Source organism: Quercus robur, chromosome 5 (genome assembly GCF_932294415.1).
Source record: "Quercus robur chromosome 5, dhQueRobu3.1, whole genome shotgun sequence".
Taxonomy (NCBI): domain Eukaryota; kingdom Viridiplantae; phylum Streptophyta; class Magnoliopsida; order Fagales; family Fagaceae; genus Quercus; species Quercus robur.
In genome coordinates this window covers 15,939,736-15,962,371 of record NC_065538.1, presented here as the reverse complement: position 1 = coordinate 15,962,371, position 22,636 = coordinate 15,939,736, and the positions used below count along the sequence as shown (strand labels likewise).

Below are 22,636 nucleotides of genomic sequence, written 5' to 3'. Positions count from 1 at the left end.
ATACACTGTGGCTTTAGTGTATGTTTGTTTCTAACTCATAACTTATAAACTTGGTTTACTCTTTATATATACTAGCATTTAACCCGCACAATGTGTGGGAACATTTAACATATTTAAAATACCATCAATTTAACATAACAATACAATAAAATTCATTGAAATTCATTTGGGTAATGCAGTACATCCATCATTTGTTCTACTTGTAAGTATACTTTTTACAATCTTGACCGTATATTGGGTGAAAATATTAAAGCCTATAAACATGTTCCCATCTTTTTCTGAAGTTCCAAAAGCTTCTAACAATATTTAAGGCACTCAGCATGATGTACAACAGTTAATATTTTTAATAAAGGCTTGTTAATGTCAATCACTTCAAAAAAACAAAAATGACAATTGTGTAATATAGAGTCAGGTTCAATAACAATGCCAAAAGTTCAAAATTCCCCAATAGCAGAAAATTAAGTCTAAGATCTCTTTAACCAAAAAACAATTTAGTTAGATTAGCCATATTTTGGCCATGATGCACTAAAGTGCCAGCTCTATTTCACTCGGATGAATTGAAACATCACCAGTCACCTGCAAAAACTTATAGCACATATGAACCCCCACAAATGTAGTCCATCTTGAACATGCCAACTCCAAAGGTATACACAATAGGAACAAACTGGATTCTTTGGTGTGGTAAAAGGTGATTGTTGTCCTACTCGAGGAAATAGCATAATGAAGACCTATTTAAACGTAACCTTTGAAAAGATAGAAACTAATACAACCTTTTGAGCCCCACGTTCCAAAAAATTCTTTCAATAGTAGAAGTGCACCTATATTCATAATCCATTCAAACTATTTCTATTGATCTATGACAATCACGAAAACTAAGGAGAGCATATTCAATAATATTAATTAAAATTCCAACATATAGATACAAAGAAACAATATTTTAATTTCTATTAGTAGAAACACTTTAAGAAGAAAATTTTAAATGTGGAAAAACCAAAATCAAACCTTTATGGAAAAAAGAAAAAAAAAAAAACCACCTTAAATTCTCTAAATTTGATGGTTTGAATCTAAATGACTTTGATAGAGTAACTAATTGATAAGAGAAAGCATAGTTGATAGTTGAAAGGAATTCGGATGTACTTAAAAGTATTATAAGATCTTTTATAGCTAACACTTAGCACTAAGCAATAGAATCACTTACACCTTTGCTAGGAAAATCCAAATTGGAATGTAGATGCCTAAGATTGATGTTCTATTCTTAAATAGATAAAAATGCATCGAACATAGTTAATAATTGCAACTTTTAATACACAAGCAGCATCTAAATTAAATCCCTAAAAGCCATAAAAGAACAAAGAACCTAAACAAAATTGGAAAAAATAAATAAATACATATTTTTTCCCCTTCCAAGTTACACTTTGCATCTTTTGTAGTCCGAATTCTAAGAATGCATCTTACAATCCCAGCCACCAAATTTCCACCATGGAAGTTTCAAGTGTGTAATGGTCATAAGCACTATAGTGTCAATCAAATTTTTATTAATAATTAAAAGCACATAATTCTTGTAATTCAAGCAGTTTTATTTTTTTGACAAGTTGTAATTCAAATAGTTCTTCAGAAATTTTTACAAAATCTGTCCAAAGTTGAAGCACATACATGCTGGAGGAATTGCATCTAAAATCTCATTTTGAACAAATTTAAACACATCAATTAGTTAGACTTATACATTAGAGAACATGATTGGTGCTAAAATTCCTTATTTTCACTAACTATAGAAATTTCCTTCACTTCAGATAGACTATTATTTCTACATCAATTTCATAGTTTTTTTTTTTTTTTTTTTTTTTTAAATAAAATTTTAGGCAGGAAGAAACTTCTTAGTGTATGAATGATTCAACATAGTTCTCCAAATTCACTTGAGACACTCTACACATACCATGTCCTCCCTATTCCTAAATTTTTCTTTCTTTCTTTTTGACCCTTTCCCACATAAGTATAAAATTTAAAATGCATAGTAGAAAGAAAAACACATACACATTATTGAACAAACAGTATAAAAAAAAAAAAATCGCAGGTGATACGCGACAGCTTATTTTATAGCATGAAGAGATTATGTATCAGGCTGCAATCCGAGATTGGAGGGATCAATTTGTATTTATTAAAATCTGTAACTGGATTAACAAATTATCACCAAATTCTAGGCACATAATTTGTTAGATGAGTTAGTAGTATTGTTAAGTTTTTGTAAATACATTTGTTTTGGAGGCTTTTGTTGCTATTCTTTCTTGAAGGTGCCGGAGCTTATGTGTTTTTTTCAATAAAAGTTTCTTACGGAATTCTTAAAACAAATAAATAAATAATTAACTATAGCATTAAAAAAACCCAAACAAAGGTTCTTTTTTACCTTGACAGGTCCACTGTTCGACTTGAGGTTAATCTTCTGCGTTAGACCTATATTCCTGAAATCATTTGATGAGTCCAGAAAAATCATTAAGGTCGTCCATATTAATGGACGACCTTGCATCATTAGTAGACCGTCAAAGATAACTGCTCAACACATTCAATAACGACCATCAAAGGTCTTAAACTCTCATCAAGACAAAAAACGTTACAATCAAGGTAATAATCACCCTAATTTATGTACAACAACTACCTAAGTCACCTATAAAAGGGACAATCGGTCTCACTAGCTAAGGTATGTCAAAAACTACTACAAAATACTACAAAACACTATCTATATACAAAATATATGAGCTAATACTAACTTAAGCATCGGAGGCTCCCCCACCGGGCACAACCCGGTGGTCTCTTCAATCTATCTCTCTTTTATCTTGCAGGTCCTACAAGATTGTCTAATGCTCTCGATTGAACGAGTGATCCAACTGACGATTTTGGCATCATCAGTTTGGCGCCGTCTGTGGGGAGGGCGATTAGTCATCTATCTCTTCCTGTAACAAAGGGTTCACTCGATTCAATCTAGAGTACCTCATGGGATGAGACTCAATGATCATCTCTTTACTCTGCCCATATCCAGTCATCTAAAATTGGGTCAAGATGGGAAAGATAAAGAGATATTACCAAGGCACCATCGTCTTTAAAACACGAATTGTCAGCCAAATGAATAGACGATGATGAGAGAGCCTAGATCCAAGGTCTCAAATCTGTTGGCCTCTAGCTTGAGGGTCTGGTGGAAAGACACCTCCAATGATGCCGTTACCAATGAAAGTGTGATTCCTAGCCACAAGACATGATTGGGTTGGTTGACAGTGACGTAAGAACTTCACAACCTGTGACCTTCTAGGCATGACACAGTACACACGACAACCACAGAAATTGAGCGACTTTGGTAGACCTCGCAGGAATGGCCGAGCTCCTAGGCCTTAAGGTAAGATGTGTTGTTTCTCATCTTGTTATATGGTCTTACATCATCTTGTTAAAAGATCTAGAATACTAGAAGTCTCAAAACGAAATGATAACCTCGTCTAAAACTTTAGAAATATAACAAAGGATTTTATTCTACTAGATATCCTTTTGTTAAAAAATAAAAAGAAGTGATTGTAGGTGGTCATTTAATTTTCAGCCACCCAAGTCAACTATGATGAAATTACTATAGGAGAACTTTCCTTTTCTTAGTTTCACCGGCTCCCCATTGTTTTTAGTTTGCATGAAAGGTGGAACCAAACTTCAATAGAACATAATTACCTTACCAAAATTGTGATCTTAAATATAGGCATTAAAAAAAAAAAGGAAAGGTAATGAATACCTTGACTGTTATAAACTGCACAGTCAAACCGGTCTCTTTGAGGTCCTTGCCATTAAAGCCAAATATAATTATATATTGTTAAGGATAGCAGCTAAAGTCATTCGCAGCTAGTGTTAAGTATCACAGCTGTAGTATTCAAAATACAAATCTTGGATTGTGTTGAGATAGGATTAGAATAAGACGGAATTGTATTTAATTTTGTATCTAAGTGATAAGGGAGAAACATATCTTATTTGTATAGAAGAGTCAAGGTCGAATTGCATGGAGAAGCATATCTGATTGTGTATAGATGTGGTAAGGCCGAATTGTATTTTAAATTTTGAATATGTTACAAACTATGCTATATATGAAAATGCCTTGAACCGTGAATGGTAAGGCTAGGAAACAATTTCAATTAATTGTTTTTACGTATATTGTGGCGTAATTGACATCCTAATAATGGCTCCTGCTATAACTAAAACAAAAATAGAATGTTTGTGTCCCTTTATGGTATTAGATTAATGGTACACTAAAGAAGAAAAATAAATGGTACCCTGATAATATCTTAGTTGATATTCACGGGTGATAAAGCCACAAAATAAGGCCATCCCCCAAACTTATATATGCATTTATTGGTGGTGAAAGTATAGTAGAAAATGCATAACATGGTTAGAATGCTCTACAGTCGGTTGTGCATGAGTTATTAGTCCGTCAGTTGGTTAATGAAACTATGCTTTTTAAGGAACAATTCCGAAAAGATTTAAAAAGAAACCTTTAGGAATAAAATGCATGAATGATGTATTTGGCCTTGCACACAAAATAATTTTCAAAGTGAATGCAAGGTGGGACTGAAGTTGAAAGACCCAGAGAATTATAAAATTCAATCCTTACAAAATTACCGCATTGGTTAAGCATAAATCATTTTCAAAATATTATGAAATTTTGTATCTTAAAATGTTCCACAATAGAATGAACAAAATTTACTATTCAAATTTTTCCATGTATAAATATATGTTGCTTTGACTTTGAGAATGGAGAATTTAAATGGTTCCATCTATACCTAATCATGCTTCGAGCATTCAAAGGGAAAAATGTGGGACTCTCACGGTGTCACAATCCACATGTATGATTCAATAAAAGCGGCTATACAGGTACAATGTTTTTTTTATTATTTTATGCTTGCACTAGTGACATCACCAGAGTAAGTACTTACTCACATATATGATATACAAGCAGAGCTTATTGTCTCTAAATACTAAATAGTATCAAATTATTTCCATGTGATTCTATTAAATAGAATGACATGTACTCTATATTAAGCTCATCATTTGAGAACAATCGAGATTATTAATTTGTTAGTATTTTTTGGAGCAAAATTAGCCTAGTAAAGCTTGACAAAATGGATCAACCAAAGGCTCGACATAAGCAAAATCATCCTGTAGAAAAAGGTCATGGTGTAGGCACAACTGTTGAGAATGTCATAGAGGTTTTCTTACCAGCGAATGTACCTTTCATGTTTGAACGGGGGCAAACCTTTTGGATATATCTACATCTTCAAATAGCTGGACCAAATACATCAACAATGGTGCCCAGTTCTTGGGCCTTAAGGTCAGATTTAAAATTTTCTTTTACTTTTAGCTCTCTAAGTATTTGCAACAACGTTTGAAGTCAAGTTTTAGGCATAATGACAAATATCATTATTGCCAAATAAAAACCAAGCTATAAATTTAAAATAAGATCATAACTGTTTACTATGATAAATATGATGACTGTTTATCATAATGGCAAATGTCATTAGACACACCGAATTCCAACACTCTTTAAAAAGTTTAAACACTTTGCCAAGTGTTATTTAGTTGCATGAGAATAGGGTAATAGTTATGAAAACAATTGTTGGAAAGGCAAATTGCTAAATTACAAGATTAGTACAAACATGTACACAAAAGGCTAGATACTTTCTTGCTAAAGTTAAAAGGCTTGACTAGTAATATCTGCTCTAACTAGTGTGATCTATTTTAAACTTTTGATCTCTAGATCTTAAGCCCATCCATTTCTTTTATTATTCTACTATCGCCAAAACCAAGAAAAAGTGGAAATGGTTGAATTGCCTATAGAGCATGTGCTTCATACATAAAATAAGACAATTTTATTCAATTGCATGGCATTAAGTGTGGATTTAATTCTCACTAAGTTTCTATACTCTTACATGAAATGATATTGTTTGGACATAAGCTATATCAATTCACCCAAAATTTTGTATAATATGTAAATCTATAAGAGATTTGCTAGATTACTAGCTTAAGATATGCAAAAAACAAATGTTCCAAATTTTCTAAGGGGATGTCATAATTTGATGAAGAGAAACCCTTAAAAAGAAAATAGAGATATAGCTAAAAGTTGTGAAAATTCCATCTATATCACAAATGCCGAGTTTAACTCCTGTAAATTATGGGTTGTACAAATCCAACAAAGAAGAGCTCTATAAGTAAGAGTTCAATGACGAAGAGTTCGTCAAGAATACTACAACAATGAAAAGACCAAGGTATGTACAAAATAGTATTGAGATTTAAGGTCTTCTATTGAGGTAACTCATTTCTTTCTTTCTTTTTTATCCAAGAGATCATTTTATTGAAACTAAATAAATATCTAACTTGCATGATTATTACAAATGTTTATGTAGAACATGTTGAAAATATTGCTATAAAATTGTTACAATTATCACAATCAATATGACTATATTTTTAGTTGCATATGTTTCTTCGTCATGAATCTGAGAAGTTCAATTAAGTTTCCTACACTTAAAATGCTAGATGATCATGTTCATAATATGCTCATGAATTTAAGTCTCAATAAACTTCCGCTATCTCCATCAACTCACCAAAATCTTCTTAAATTGCTTTAAAAATCATATATGGTGCAAGCACCTAACAAAGACTAGTTTAAAGAAGCATATAGTCAAATAGCTTCAATTCTTATACTTCTCTATGATTCATATAGAATACACTTCATCTTGTATAGCATGCAATTGCATATTTGTACATTGTCATGCAGCTAGCATTATTGAAGTGACTTAAGTGTACAATTAAAGAAGAAGGAAGAGGAAATTACTATTACAAATGGCAATGACCATAGTCATCAAAGCATGCCAAAAAAAAGAAGAAGAGAGGTTCCAATAGTGAAAGACCATTCCCTAGTCGTCAACAAACGAGAATTGTATTTTTCACGTTTGAGCGGGGGCAAAAACGTGGCCTAGTTTTTATGCCTTCAAAAAATTGAAGCAAAAGAAATCTAGGCCTTAGACATGAAATATCATGTTGAGCTAAAAAAAAAAAAAAAAAAAAAAAAAAATTGAAAAGGGAAGAGCTCGTCATCTTAAAAAGGGAAGAGCTTGTCAAGAAGATCCCAACAATAAAAAGATCGAGGTATGTGACAAAATAGTATCGTCATTTAAGGTAACACATTTATCTCTCTATCTTTTATATTTGTCTATAAAAATTTACACCTAGTAAGGTTTCATGCAAAAATATATGCATTACTAGACAGATCACGAAAGAGGTAAAACTCTAGAACGACAAGGAAATAAGAAAAAGGTCCACCTAGGCTATTGGTAACTTATTATTTATATATGAATTGTTCTAAAATTCTTGTTTAACCAAGTCTTGGCAAGTGCATGTGCTACTTAATGCATATATCAACATGACCTCAAGAAGGTCCAAAACGACATAGCATCAAGGAATCTTTCCAGCAATAAGTGACAAGATTCCTTAAATGGATGTAAGTCACCAAAAAATGGTTAAGTGATAAGATTCCGCCAAGACGGATGTAAATCACTGACGAATTCTAAGTGACAAGATTCCTTAAATGGATGTAAGTCACCAAAAAGTGGCTAAGTGATAAGATTCCGCCAAGACGGATGTAAATCACTGACGAAGCCTAAGTGACAAGATTCCTTAAATGGATGTAAGTCACCAAAAGATGGCTAAGTGATAAGATTCTGCCAAGACGGATGTAAATCACTGACGAAGCCTAAGTGACAAGATTCCTTAAATGGATGTAAGTCATCAAAAGATGGCTAAGTGATAAGATTCTGCCAAGACGGATGTAAATCACTGACGAAGCCTAAGTGACAAGATTCCTTAAACGGATGTAAGTCATCAAAAGATGGCTAAGTGATAAGATTCCGCCAAGACGGATGTAAATCATTGACAAAGCCTAAGTGACAAGATTCCTTAAATAGATGTAAGTCACCAAAAAAAAAAAAAAGGACAAGATTCCGCTAGACCGATGCAAATCACTAACGAAGTCTAAATGGCGAAGTTCCGTAACTGGATGTAAGTCACCTAAAAGTGGCTAAGTGACTAAAATTCCCTTAGATGAGTGTAAGCAGACAAGGATTCTCACACAAACGTGACAACCAGAAAATGAATGAAAGAAGAAGCATCGAAGTGATCAAAAATGGTCGTCCAAAGAAATTAGCTTGCTATTCAGCAATGATAAAAAATGATCGTCCAAAGAAATTAGCTCACTTTCAAGATCAAGCTATGATCCCTCAAACGACATATACTAAAAAGTCATCGCAAAAATAATACCATTCTTGAAGAAGAAAATAGTTGAAGATAAAGAAGCCAGAATCTAAACAAGTCAAGAATATTCCCTACGCCTGACCAGCATAAAGCAAAATCAGACTTGGGAATGGGGGGCAACTGATGAGTCCAGAAAAATCATTAAGGTCGTCCATATTAATGGACGACCTTGCATCATTAGTAGACCGTCAAAGATAACTGCTCAACACATTCAATAACGACCATCAAAGGTCTTAAACTCTCATCAAGACAAAAAACGTTACAATCAAGGTAATAATCACCCTAATTTATGTACAACAACTACCTAAGTCACCTATAAAAGGGACAATCGGTCTCACTAGCTAAGGTATGTCAAAAACTACTACAAAATACTACAAAACACTATCTATATACAAAATATATGAGCTAATACTAACTTAAGCATCGGAGGCTCCCCCACCGGGCACAACCCGGTGGTCTCTTCAATCTATCTCTCTTTTATCTTGCAGGTCCTACAAGATTGTCTAATGCTCTCGATTGAACGAGTGATCCAACTGACGATTTTGGCATCATCATCATTCATGACATTAAAAGACAAATAGAGAATATAAACTAAAAAGACAAAGCTTTGATACAGAAACCCAAAAACCCAAAACACAAATCTATCCCAAAAACCTAAAACCTAACCAAAATACCCAAAACTAAGTCATAAATCTTAGTTATATTCAAATCGAAGGAAAGGAAAAAATTCTGGCTTTAATATAGAAACCCAAACCAAAATACAAATCTAACCCAAAAAACTAAAACCCAACCAAAATACCCAAAACTAAGTCATGAAACCCAATTTAAGATTTTAGCATTTGGTTCATTTTCAAATATTCTAAAAAGATTAGACATACTAAAACAAAATATACTGACCATATTGGAACTCTTAACTCTTCCAATTAGAAAGTAACAATTTGTCAGTGCCACCCTCCCTTGAAATCAACATAGGTAAATAAGCATATCCATAAATAAAAGAATTTGTGCAAAAAGTATAGCAAGCTAATAAGAAAACAATTGTAACTAATCATAAAATTCAGCAAATTTAGACCACATTTGGTAACAAAAAAATTCATGACAGCAATAATATGCAAGTCCATAAGACATTTATTAGTTCATAAGACGGGAATTGATTCTAAAACCATACTGCTAGTCGATCATTGTGGTTCTTTGTTGCTATGTTGTAGCACTATTCACAGATTGCTGTTCTACACCTAGTCTAGTGCTAGTGTGTTAGTGATTTGGCCATTGGCTAATATACTTATTGTGGGTCCAAATGCGAACACCCAATACTAAGAGAATTTTTTTGAATAAATAGCTTTCTCTTTTTGTTTTCCTAAGCTCTGTGCTTTTTCAGATTTGATAAACTCAATAACTTATAAAGAATAAAATAAAATAAAATAAAATAAATAAATAAAATCTTCATTAACACATACCTAAACAATTATACAAATAAAACCAAACAGGCAATTAAGCTAAAACTAAACCAAATCTACTAAAAAAACCTAGAAAGCAAAAAAAGTAGAACTTGAAACTTACACATGAAAGCAAAGAGCATAAAAGCAAGAGCTGTAGGCTTGTTGACTCCAAGTTGCTTAAGATTTTGCTGATCTCTCAATGGTGTAGACCAAGAATGAAACTGTTTCTGTGGCTTCTACATTTGCTTCTCATCAAGAAGGAACCAATAAAATAAGACTAATAGCATTCTTTTACTCTGATTTTGTGCTAAAGTTTAAATATCAATAATTCCATTCACTCAAATTCTTTTCTTTGTCATCCAAATTTTACATGGGTCATTATCAAAGTTAGGGCCCATGGATTCCAGGATATAGATGTGTATTTGGTAGTGGGGCTGTGGAGTAGTGTTTAAGAGCCTCCCAATCAATTACATAGCCATGAAAAAAAATATGTACATGCTATGTAATACTACCAATTGCCTCACATTTGTTTCATAATTCATTTTTTCCACCATGTTGATATCTTCCAAACTTCATCCTCGAAATTTTTAGTTCAAATTCATTGTTCATAAATGAATAAATCATTTAGATTTATCATGGTATGAGGGCAGGAAAAATTGAATCCAATCATCACTAATTAAGTCTAAAAGGGATTTCATTGAACATGTGGAATGCAAAAAAAAAAATATATAGAATATCAAAATAACATATATAGAACAATGCAAATTTTCATCTGCATTCAAAGAAACCCAAAAATTCATATCAGGTCCCATTTAGTAACACCATAGACACAGCAGAAAGCAACGAAACATATATTGTAGGATTCCAAGATTATATTAGCTTACCAATAAAAGCTTGTAAGGTTGAATTTATTCAACCATCTAATTGGCTTTATTCCGTGCTAAATTTGCTTGTAATTCAGCATTTAGTAACCCTGTATTTAGGTGGGTTTGATGTAAGGGTAGTGAGTGAGAGAGAGTGAAGATTGCTCAAGAGTGTGCAAGAAAACAGAGACTCGCGGCTGGGAATCGCGGGTGACTCGCGGCTGCAAGCCGCCAGACGCAGCACACGTGCCAAGCATGCTGGAAGATGAACAGTCATGCTAGCTGGAGCACTACAGGACAAAACAGGACAACTGGCCATACGGTTATCTTGCGACTGGATCTCGCGACTTAGTCAAGCCGCGAGGTCAAGCCGCGAGCCACCCCTGTTTTGTAAAACCTGACGTTTCACATTCCTCTCCCACTCCAGTATAAATACCCCTTTTACCCACGATTGTGTGAGAGCTTCCAGAGAGAATTTTGAGAGAGAAACCTTAAAGAAAAACTAGATTGATTCACCCACAATCTATACATTAGAGTCTCTTCAAATTCCTCAACTCTCTTCCTCTCCATTGTCAAATCCTTGAGAGGCATTATACCAAACCTGGTTCTCACCATCATCATCACTGTGAGACAGCTGTTTGGATTTCTGGGAAGCAGTTAGGAAGGAACCAATCTTCATTGGTTGATGCTACGGTCTAGTAGCGGAATCCGGGAAGTTAGAAAAGAAAAAGGTTCGACGCAACCTCGTTGGAGCAAGAAGCTTGGAGGGCTTAGGTGCACTGGGTAGATTAGGCTTGGAGGGTCTATTGCTGTCCTTGTATCCCAACTGTATTTTCTAGTGGATTGTTTACCGCTTGGAGGTCGGCGGAGAGGTTTTACGCCGAGGGCTTCGGTTTCCTCTTCGATAACACATCGCGTGTTGTCTTTGTGTTTGCATCTTCCTTCCTCTCTATCTTTGCCTTTTTATTATCTGCTGTGGATTATATTTTGTTTTGGCTTAGATAGTTTTTACCAATTCCATATTATAGCATATGTTAAGTTTCCGAACATTAATTGTTTGACATATTGCTTGAATTGGTTAAGTTGTAATTTGGGGGTCTAAACGTTCAAAGGTGTTTTGTACACGTTTTTGAACTTTCAATTGGTATCAGAGTGGGTACACTTGTTGTGGTTTTATTACCTAAGTGTGATCCTAGACCCCTGTGTTGTGGTTGTTGTTATGGAAAATACCATGCTGAATTGTAGCTTAAGTGTTTGTGAAAATGACTCTATGCATATGTCTGAAAGGTGTTTTTCTAATGATCTCGTAGAGTTGTTAAAAACTAAGAAACATGCTAAAGTATTTGTTCACATGCTGGAATATCTTGAAAATCAGAATCATGTCTTACACAGTAGCATATCTGAATCTAAATCATTGATTAAGAAATATAAAAGAAAGAATAGAATGTTGTGTGAGATGATTGAGAATCTGAAAATGAAAAATCAATCTGAAAGAAGTATGAAAACTAATGATGAGTTTGTGTTTTAAGGTCAGGAATGTTTGTCACATGTGAACCTATTTGTGCATACCTCATTGAAGGTGTTTAATGTGTGTTTGTGGTATCTTGACAGTGGGTGTTCTCGCCATATGACAGGGGATAAGTCACTGTTTAAGACACTCAAAGAAAAGGTTGGTGACTATGTGACCTTTGGTGATGGAAGTCATGCTCAAGTCCTAGGCAAAGGAACCATTGAGATACCTGGTCTGCCGCTGTTGAAAGATGTGCTGTACATAAAAGGGCTGAAGGCGAATTTGCTGAGCATCACTCAAATTTGTGATGATGATTTCCTGGTACAATTCTCTAAGAAGGGATGCTTGATCATCAATGAAGAGGGGATTCAGGTTTTGGAGGGAAATCGGACTACAGATAACTGTTATGGAATAGTTCCCACGGCACCAATATCGTGTAGAAGTGCTCGTGTGGATATGTTGGAGCTGTGGCATCACAGATTTGGGCATGCCAACTTCAAACAAGTAGCAAAAGTCTCCAAACTTGACGCAGTCGAGGGACTTCCTAAGTTTGGAAAAGTGAAGAAGACCGTTTGTGGTGCGTGTCAATTGGGGAAGCAAACTAAGGCAAGTCATCACAAGGTGAATGTGATTGCCACTTCTCGGTGCTTGGAGTTACTTCATGTTGATCTAATGGGGCCTACCAGAACTGAAAGCCTAGGGGGGAAGAGATACATTATGGTCATTGTGGACGACTACTCAAGATACACTTGGGTTGAATTCCTTAGAGAAAAATCAGAAGCTTGTGAGAGGTTGGAGGTTCTGTGCAAGAAACTACAAAACGAAAAAGGGATTTCGATTGCCAAAATTAGAAGTGATCATGGGAGGGAATTTGAGAATGCAAGATTCGAGTCCTTCTGTGAGAAGAGTGGAATTAAAAGAGAATTTTCAGCTCCCAAAACTCCATAACAAAATGGAGTGGTAGAGAGAAAAAATCGTGTGATTTAGAAGATGGCAAGAGTCATGTTGCTTAACAAGCAAATACCTCAAAAATTTTGGGGAGAAGCTGTCAACACCTCGTGTCACATTGGCAATAGGATTTTCTTTCAAGTTGGTACAAAGAAGACTGCCTATGAGATATGGAATGGGAAGAAGCCTAAAGTGAAGTATTTCCGGGTGTTTGGAAGTAAATGCTATATCCTAAATGATCGGGAGAATCTTGGGAAGTTTGATGCGCGAAGTGATGAGGGTATTTTTCTTGGGTACTCTACTACAAGTCGAGCGTATAGAGTGTTTAACAAGAGAACAAAGACTGTGATGGAGTCCATAAATGTCAAGATTGATGATGCCTTATCTAAGGTGGAAATGATTGATGATGTAGAAGGGCCGAGCACCAAAGAGCCCGATGTTGAGGTAGAAGCTTTGGATATAGAAGGTGAAGAACCTATACCAGAAGTAGAATCGACTCCCATCAACCCAAGAATGGAAACGAGGTCGATGTCTAGAACATCAAGCCCTCTTACTCCTCCGGAAGTTCATCCTCCTATCTCTCGTAGTGATGAAGTTTCCACTTCAAAAAGGCCATCTTCAAGAGTTATCAAGAATCATCCGGAAAGTAACATCATAGGATCTCTTGATGACGGTCTTCGCCTCAGGAAAGGAAACATTCTGCTGGCTAATCATGTAACATATCACTGCTATCTTGCACAGTTTGAACCAAAAAGGGTTGAAGAGGCTCTTCAAGATGAGAATTGGGTTGAGTCAATGCATGAAGAGCTAAATCAGTTTGTGAGGAATGATGTGTGGGAACTTGCTCCAAGGCCTGAGAACGTTCATGTTATAGGCACAAAATGGATTTTTAAAAACAAAACTGATGAAGATGGAGAGATAATTCAAAACAAATCTCGGTTAGTAGCTCAAGGATACACTCAAGTAGAAGGAGTGGATTTTGATGAATCTTTCGCTCCGGTGGCAAGACTCGAATCCATTCGTATCCTCATGTCCATTGCGTGCACTTTGAATTTCAAACTTTATCAAATGGATGTAAAGTGCGCATTCCTGAATGGATATCTAAATGAAGAAGTATTTGTTGAGCAACCAAAAGGATTTGAGGATCCTCATTTTCCAGATCATGTATTAAGATTGAAGAAAGCCCTTTATGGCTTAAAACAAGCGCCTAGAGCATGGTACGATCGTCTTACACATTATCTTCTAGATAGAGGTTTCAAAAGAGGGTATGCCGATCGAACTCTGTTTGTCAAAAATGATGAAGATTATCTCCTTGTGGCACAAGTCTATGTTGATGATATAGTGTTTGGGGCAACCATCGAAGATCGTGCTACTGAATTTTCTGAGGAGATGAAGAAGGAGTTTGAGATGAGTATGGTGGGGGAACTCACATTTTTCTTGGGTCTTCAAGTCAAACAACAAAAGGAGGGCATATTTGTATCTCAAGAGAAGTATGCCAGAAACATTGTCAAGAAGTTTGGTCTAGACTCCAAAAAACATGCCTCCACTCCCATGAGCTCATCCACTAAACTGAATGTTGATTAGTCTGGAGTCGAAGTAAGTCCTACATTGTATAGGAGCATCATAGGGAGTTTGCTCTACCTTACAGCTAGTAGACCGGACATTGCTTTCAGTGTGGGCGTTTATGCCAGGTACCAAGCTAATCCGAAGGAATCTCATCTGACTGTTGCTAAGCGAATCATTCGATATGTGAATGGTACTGCAAACTATGGTTTGTGGTATTCAAAAGACTCAAATGCTTGTCTTGCTGGGTATTCAGATGCTGACTGGGCTGGCAGTGTAGACGATCGGAAAAGCACTTCAGGCGGCTGTTTCTATCTTGGTAACAATCTTGTCTCGTGGATGAGCAAGAAGCAGAATTTAGTGTCTCTATCTACTGCAGAAGCAGAATACATCGCTGCTGGAAGTTGCTGCACTAAGCTTCTTTGGATGAAGAAATTACTTCATGACTATGGAATTCCTCAAGAAACGATGTGTGTCTTCTGTGACAACACCAGTGCCATCAATCTTTCCAAGAATCCTGTCCAGCATTCAAAATCTAAACACATAGAGATACGTTACCATTTCATTCGAGATTTGGTAGAGGAAAGAGTTGTGTGTCTTGAGTTCATACACACCAACAATCAAAAGGCGGACATCTTCACCAAGCCTCTCGATGGTCCACGGTTTGAATCACTCCGTAAGACCATTGGTGTTGGTACAATTCCTTGACTCTCTTGTGTGTTGTGTGCTTCACATATTTATAATATGTTAAGTTTGTCTGTGTTGGGGCACACACTTCTTTGTTAGCTCTTTGTGCAACATGTTTATTGTTTGTTTGTCCATTTGTGAATACTGTTGTTTCTTTCTTTGTTTGTTCAATCACTTTCTTCTTTTTTGTCAAAAATTCCAAAAATCACATAAAAATTAGAAAATCAAAAAGCTTGATTGACATTGTTGAGTTTTTGTCTCAAAACTTGTTTTGCCTTGTACCTTTGTGCTAATGGCTTTATGCATTTTCGAGCATTGCTTGTTTCTTTACACTCATATCTATGTGGGAGAAATCTTGAAATCTTTGTGATTGTTGTAAATAGATTTTCAAACTTGTCATGAATGATTAGTGAATGGTTTTGTTGATCTTGAGACATGCATAGACTTGTGTCTATATATCTTCCCACTCTTTATTTTTGTTTTGCTAAAAAGAGCTCACCAAATGTAAATCTCCAAATGAAAAGAGATATTGAGCTGCAAAAGCCTGTCGCACATTCTAGTATTTGACTAGGAAAAAGGGTAAGCGACCTTATATTAAAATGAATGTTTATTCAAAAAGCCAAAGGCTTGTTCTTTAAAGTGAATTGTCATATATCACTCTCACATTGAGAAATGATTGCCTCAAATGATCAAAAAGATCAAATGTTATTATTGAAAGTGGAGTCAAATGTTAAGCTCTAAGTTATGTTATCAAGTTGTGTGGGAGGTCATATATACATATTTCTATAATTGAGATGGGTCACATGATCTAGTACTAATTGTGTATGCCTTGGTTGAATTGATCATTGAAGCTTCACATTAGACGAAGGACTATCTCATTGTTGATATCCACACACAACACACAAGTTTATGTTCAATAAATGCCATATTCATTTGTGTGATTGTACTTGATGAAATGTGTTTTCACATGCTCGATCTTTGTTAATTCAAGCACAAAAAGATTTTTGAGTGTTTTAGGTGTTTTTGGAAAGTATTTTGTTTGAAAAATCTGAAAATTTCAAAAATCCAGTTTTGCCCTGTTTTGGCGGCTCAGTCGCGGGTATGTCAAGTCGCGTGCCTCAGTCGCGTCTTCGCGGGTCATTTTTGGCGACTTGTTCGCGAGTGGAAGGTCCAGTCGCGCGGTTTACTCAGAGATTTTCGCGGCTCAGCTCGCAACTCACTCGCGGGTAGACCTTCCAGTCACAAAAAACACTTAGAAAATTTTTCAAATTTTTGTCCTTGAGTGTTTTGGCGGCTTGATCTGGCGACTTTTTGGCGACTCATTTCAGTCGCGAAAATCGCGTGTTTTGGAAATACAGGGGCAGTTTTTAAACTTTTTGTTTTTCCCTCGATCTCTTTGTGACTGTTCATTGTCTTTCTCATCTGCTCTTACCCATTCACACCGTGCCTCCATTTTCGATCTCCATTGTTTGCCTCTTTTCAGCTCAAAATCATCGACTAACAGGTATGGTTTTTCTGTCTTGAACTCTATTCTACTTGTTGTTATGATTTTCCCTCTGGATTATTCACATTTGATTGTGATTTTGTGATGGGTTTTTAGCTCAGCTATTACTCTTTGTCCATGCTTAGCTTATGGAAGCTTTTGTTTCTGTTTTGAGCTATTTTAGTTTGTTGGTTTTGTTCTTCATCATGTGCTTAGCTAGAGTTAGCTATTTTTGTCTGATCTGCTGTTGATGTCGTGTTTCAATATGATCCTGTGTGGTATCCTGTTGATGTGTTGTTGAATGTGGGTTCTTTTTCAGCTGATTATGTGGTTTTATTTGGACTCCCTCTACTGTGTAGTTCAATTTGGGCTATTTGTGTCCCTCATTGCTATTTTCTGGCCATTTTCATCCAGCTATTAGGGTTTCTTCATTGTTCCTAAATTTCGACTAACCCACTGCTAATAAAGTCTGTTGGATTGTGTTCTGCCATTTCCCTTGTTCATAATGCAGACCAGTCATGTCACCATTCAAGAAAGCTGCTGTGAAAGGAGGTAGTTCCAAAGGGAAGGAACCAGTAATTGATGTTGATGATTACCCACCTCAAACACAAGGGACTCGCTCTTCATCAAAGAGATTCGATCCCAACAAGTTCAGATCATATGCGGCCTATCAGTCTTATGAGAATTTCTTTCTACTTGCCAAACCATTACTAGAAAGAGCTTTGGATCAGTCCTCACTTCATGACACTGACATTCCGAAATGGTTTGCTCACATGGATTGGAATTACCTTCTCTCTGATCCGGATGACGCATATGAAGAGTTGGTAAAAGAATTTTATGCTAACGCAATTGTGGAAGGAGATGAACTTAAGTGCTGGGTTCGGAAAAAGAGCTTTTCTGTCTCTCCTACATATCTGGCAGAAATTCTTCACATCAACAGACCAATTTTCCGACATTCACCGGTTTATGATGATCTCTGTCCTGATGATGAGCTTCTCAAAGAAAGTCTTGGTCAAGACTTGGAGTTCTCACCCAATGGAAAATCCATCAGTGTTTCCTATCTTTCTCCAAAACTGAGAGTGCTTACAATTGTGATGTTTCACAATTTGTACCCTTTATCAAGCACTGGGTATATGAACCTCGGACGTGCTTTGTTTCTTCATGATCTAATCTCTGATGTGGAAATAGACATCTGTGCTCATATCTTTCATGTTCTGCGCAAAACGGTTCTTCGAACTGAGTCTCGGATATGCGTTCCTTTCTGCAGTCTCATTTCACGGATCTTAAAGCTCAAGGGAATTTATCCAACGGCAGATGAATCTCCTATCTCAAAACCAAGTCCAATCAAGATGCATACATTCAATGCAAGCATTGGACATAGTCGGAAGAGAGCCAAACCAGAAACTTCTGCATCTCACAGTGGCTCTCATTTCAGCACTCTCTCCCTAGATGAGAAACTTGATCGCATTGTATCCTCTGTCCACGAGTTGAATACAAAGATGTCTGGACTCACAGCTTCTCTACACCATCAAAGCACTCGATGGGACATGAAGTTTACTTCTCTTCAAACTCAATTGGATCAAATTCAGAGAAAGCTGGAAGAGGATGAATAGCCTATTCCATGACAAAAAGGGGGAGTGATAGGCATGATCAGAGGGGGAGGATATTACCTAAGGGGGAGTGTCTTTACATTCTTCTTCAGTTTAAGTTTTCACTTTAAGTTGATATATTGTGTTTTGTAAACTGTTATTCAGGATGTTTTTCTGTTTGTACCCATGTGCTTTTGTAAGCTTTTAGGGTTAATGTTTTATGCATAGTTTGTAGGCTTTATGGTATGTACCTTGCTTATTGCAGCCTTTATGCTTTGTTGAAATCAGTACTTTAATCTAAATGTCCTGCATTTTGGTTTATGTACTGTCACTCTTGTGCCCTTGTAGGATTGTTCCTAGATGCATATACCTTGTGTACTATGCATTGGTTGAGTGTTGAACATACAAGTGTCTTGCCTTGTGCCTGTTAACTTGTATGTCCTTGTGTTCATTCCAAGTGTGAATGAGCACTGTGATCACTACCTTGTGGTGTTCACTTGGTTGATCAAGCCATGGTTTGTTTCTTAACTCCATCTTTGCTTGATCACATATTGCCTGTTTCATATGCATTTATAATTTTCTGCTTACAATGATCATGGTGTATTGTTGTGTTTCAGGAGTATTATGTTCATATGATTCAAGTGCTTCACAGCTTCTAGAGTTAAGTGTGAGTGAGTTTTGTTCAACTGTTCCCAACTCACATGTTAAGTCTAGAGTCTGTTTTAGGGTTTTGTCACGGAATAGCCAAAGGGGGAGATTGTAAGGTTGAATTTATACAACCATCTAATTGGCTTTATTCCGTGCCAAATTTGCTTGTAATTCAGCATTTAGTAACCCTGTATTTAGGTGGGTTTGATGTAAGGGTAGTGAGTGAGAGAGAGTGAAGATTGCTCAAGAGTGTGCAAGAAAACAGAGACTCGCGGCTGGGAATCGCGGGTGACTCGCGACTGCAAGCCGCCAGACGCAGCACACGTGCCAAGCATGCTGGAAGATGAACAGTCATGCTAGCTGGAGCACTACAGGACAAAACAGGACAACTGGCCATACGGTTATCTCGCGACTGGATCTCGCGACTTAGTCAAGCCGCGAGGTCAAGCCGCGAGCCACCCTTGTTTTGTAAAACCTGACGTTTCACATTCCTCTCCCACTCCAGTATAAATACCCCTTTTACCCACGATTGTGAGAGAGCTTCCAGACAGAATTTTGAGAGAGAAACCCTAAAGAAAAACCAGATTGATTCACCCACAATCTATACATTAGAGTCTCTTCAAATTCCTCAACTCTCTTCCTCTCCATTGTCAAATCCTTGAGAGGCATTATACCAAACCTGGTTCTCACCATCATCATCACTGTGAGACAGCTGTTTGGATTTCTGGGAAGCAGTTAGGAAGGAACCAATCTTCATTGGTTGATGCTACGGTCTAGTAGCGGAATCCGGGAAGCTAGAAAAGAAAAAGGTTCGGCGCAACCTCGTTGGAGCAAGAAACTTGGAGGGCTTAGGTGCACTGGGTAGATTAGGCTTGGAGGGTCTATTGCTGTCCTTGTATCCCAACTGTATTTTCTAGTGGATTGTTTACCGCTTGGAGGGCGGCGGAGAGGTTTTACGCCGAGGGCTTCGGTTTCCTCTTCGATAACACATCGCGTGTTGTCTTTGTGTTTGCAACTTCCTTCCTCTCTATCTTTGCCTTTTTATTATCTGCTGTGGATTATATTTTGTTTTGGCTTAGATAGTTTTTAGCAATTCCATATTATAGCATATGTTAAGTTTCCGCACATTAGTTGTTTGACATATTGCTTGAATTGGTTAAGTTGTAATTTGGGGGTCTAAACGTTCAAAGGTGTTTTGTACACATTTTTGAACTTTCAAAGCTATTGTGGCCCATTTCATTGTTGAATAACCCCCATCATTGAAATTTTTTAGTCTTACGGTGCAAGAGGTTGGCCTGATAGTGGTAGTGTCCTTCAGATTTCTCTCTCTCTATATGCTGGACCAAAAAAACTCGCTGACCCTGAGATTTCTTTGTCTTTAGCGGCTGTTCTAGAATGCGTAATAACCTCTCTCTCTTTTTTTCTATTCTAAGCTAAGATGGGTTAGATTGTAAGAGATGCGATTGGTTGTTGATTAAAGAGAAGAGGTTTGTTCAATTTCTGAAGAGGCAAAATTGGTTTGCGCTTTTGGATTTTCTTTTTTCCCGTGCCTGTTGGTTAGGAACGGAACATGCATACAGTAATAAAGTGGGCCGAATTGAAGATGGCAGAAAATGGTAAATTACACAATAGAGAGAGAATCTGAAAGAGGAAAATTAACAACGCTATTCTGAAATCTACAAACCGAAACAAAAAATCCCAAAACATGAAAGCAAATATCTAAATCTATACCAACCCAACCAAAATACCCAAAAACTAAGTCATATTTCATACCCAGATATAAGAAAGGGGAAAAAAATTACCGGTGGTAGTTTCGGCGATCTGATGATGGCAGGTAAATGGCCAGATCGACTGAGTTAATGAAACTTAAATTTCTCTTCCTCAATCTCAATTCTTGTGTGCGCCTGTGGTTTCGGTGTTCTGAGTTTGGCGAGGGAACGGATGGCGGCGGAAAAAATGACCATAACGGTGGAACTTAGATATTTCTCTCTTAACACCGTACGAACTCTGTCTCTCTTTGTGATAGATTGTGTATCTTTCTTAGACTCTGTCTCTCTCTTTCTGCTTTCTCCGTGTAGCAATCTTTCTTTTTTTAATTTTTTTTAAGCAGTTAGTTTCCTTTTTATACGGGCTCTCAAACAGTGTAGTGAAACGTTATATTTTATTGCTTTTAAACGGTGTTGTAATCTTACCAAACATTGTAATTTATCGCCATTTAATTTAAACGTGGCAGCATTTTAAGGGGCTTTTTTTCCTAACGTGGCAGCATCTCTTTAAAGGCTTCTGCTATTATATATGGTATTAGATATTGTTGATGTTATTCAGTATATATTGTGTTTTGTACCCATGTTACTTATGTAAGCTTTTAGGGTTATGTTTTTATGCATATCTGTAGGCTTTTTGGCATGTACCATGCTTTATGCAGCCTTTTATGCTTTGTTTAAATCAATACTTCTATCTAAATGTCATGCATTTTCTTTTAAGTACTGTCACTCTTGTGCCCTTGTAGGATTGTTCCTAGATGCATATACTTAGTGTATTATGCATTGGTTGAGTGTTGGGCATACAAGTAACTTGCATTGTTCTTGTTTGCTTGTATGTTCAAGTGGTCATTCCAAGTGTGAATGAGCACTGTGATCACTACCTTGTAGTGATTACTTGTTTGACCAAGTCAAGATTTGGTTCTTAACTTCATCTTTGCTTGATCACTTTAAGCCTGTTTCATATGCATTTCATACTTTTCTGCATACAATGATCATGGTGTATTGTTGTATTTCAGGAGTTTCATGTTCTTATGATTCAAGTGCTTCACAGCTTCTAGAGTTAGGTGTGAGTAAGTTTTGCTCAGCTGTTCCCAACTCACATGTTAAGTCTAGAGTCTGTTTTAGGGTTTTGTCATGGAATAGCCAAAGGGGGAGATTGTAAGGTTGAATTTAATTAACCATTTTATTGGCTTTATTCCGTGCCAAATTTGCTTGTATTTCAGCATTTTGTATCCTTGTATTTACGTGGGTTTGTTGTAAGGGTAGTGAGTGAGATAGAGTGTTGAATGCTCAAGAGTGTGCAAGAAAACAGAGACTCGCGGTTTGATCTCGCTAGTGACTTGCGGCTGCAAGCCGCCAGATGCAGCACACGTGCCAAGCATGCCAGAAGGTGAACAGTCATGCTAGCTGGAGCACTACAGGACAAAATAGGACAACTGGCCATACGGTTATCTCGTGACTGGATCTCGCGACTCAGTCAAGTTGCGAGGCCAAGCCGCGAGCCACCCCTGTTTTGAAAAACCTGACGTTTCACATTCTCTTCTCACCCCAGTATAAATACCCCTTATACACACAAATGAAAGAGAGCTTCCAGAGAGAATTTTGTGAGAGAAACCCTAGAGTAAAACAAGATTGATTCATCTACAATCTTTACATAAGAGTCTCTTCATATTCCTCAACTTTCTTCCTCTCCATTGTCAAACCCTTGAGAGGCATTTTACCAAAACCTTGTTCTCACCATTTCCATTACTGTGAAAGGGCTGTTTGGTGTTCTGGGAAGGAGTTAGGAAGGAACTAATTTACATTGGTTGATGCAATGGT

At 36.6% G+C, this 22,636-nt stretch overlaps 1 long non-coding RNA gene across 1 annotated transcript; it reads right to left on the bottom strand.

Annotated features, from left to right (window-relative positions):
• Nucleotides 1–321: 321 nt before the first annotated feature.
• LOC126725263 (uncharacterized) lies at nt 322–21,132 on the bottom strand. The gene is made up of 5 exons (XR_007655384.1): nt 20,855–21,132; nt 9,883–10,006; nt 9,220–9,278; nt 2,402–2,456; nt 322–576 (listed from the first exon to the last, which is right to left on the bottom strand). It is a non-coding gene; the product is annotated as an uncharacterized LOC126725263 (long non-coding RNA).
• Between the last annotated feature and the right edge of the window lie 1,504 nt (nt 21,133–22,636).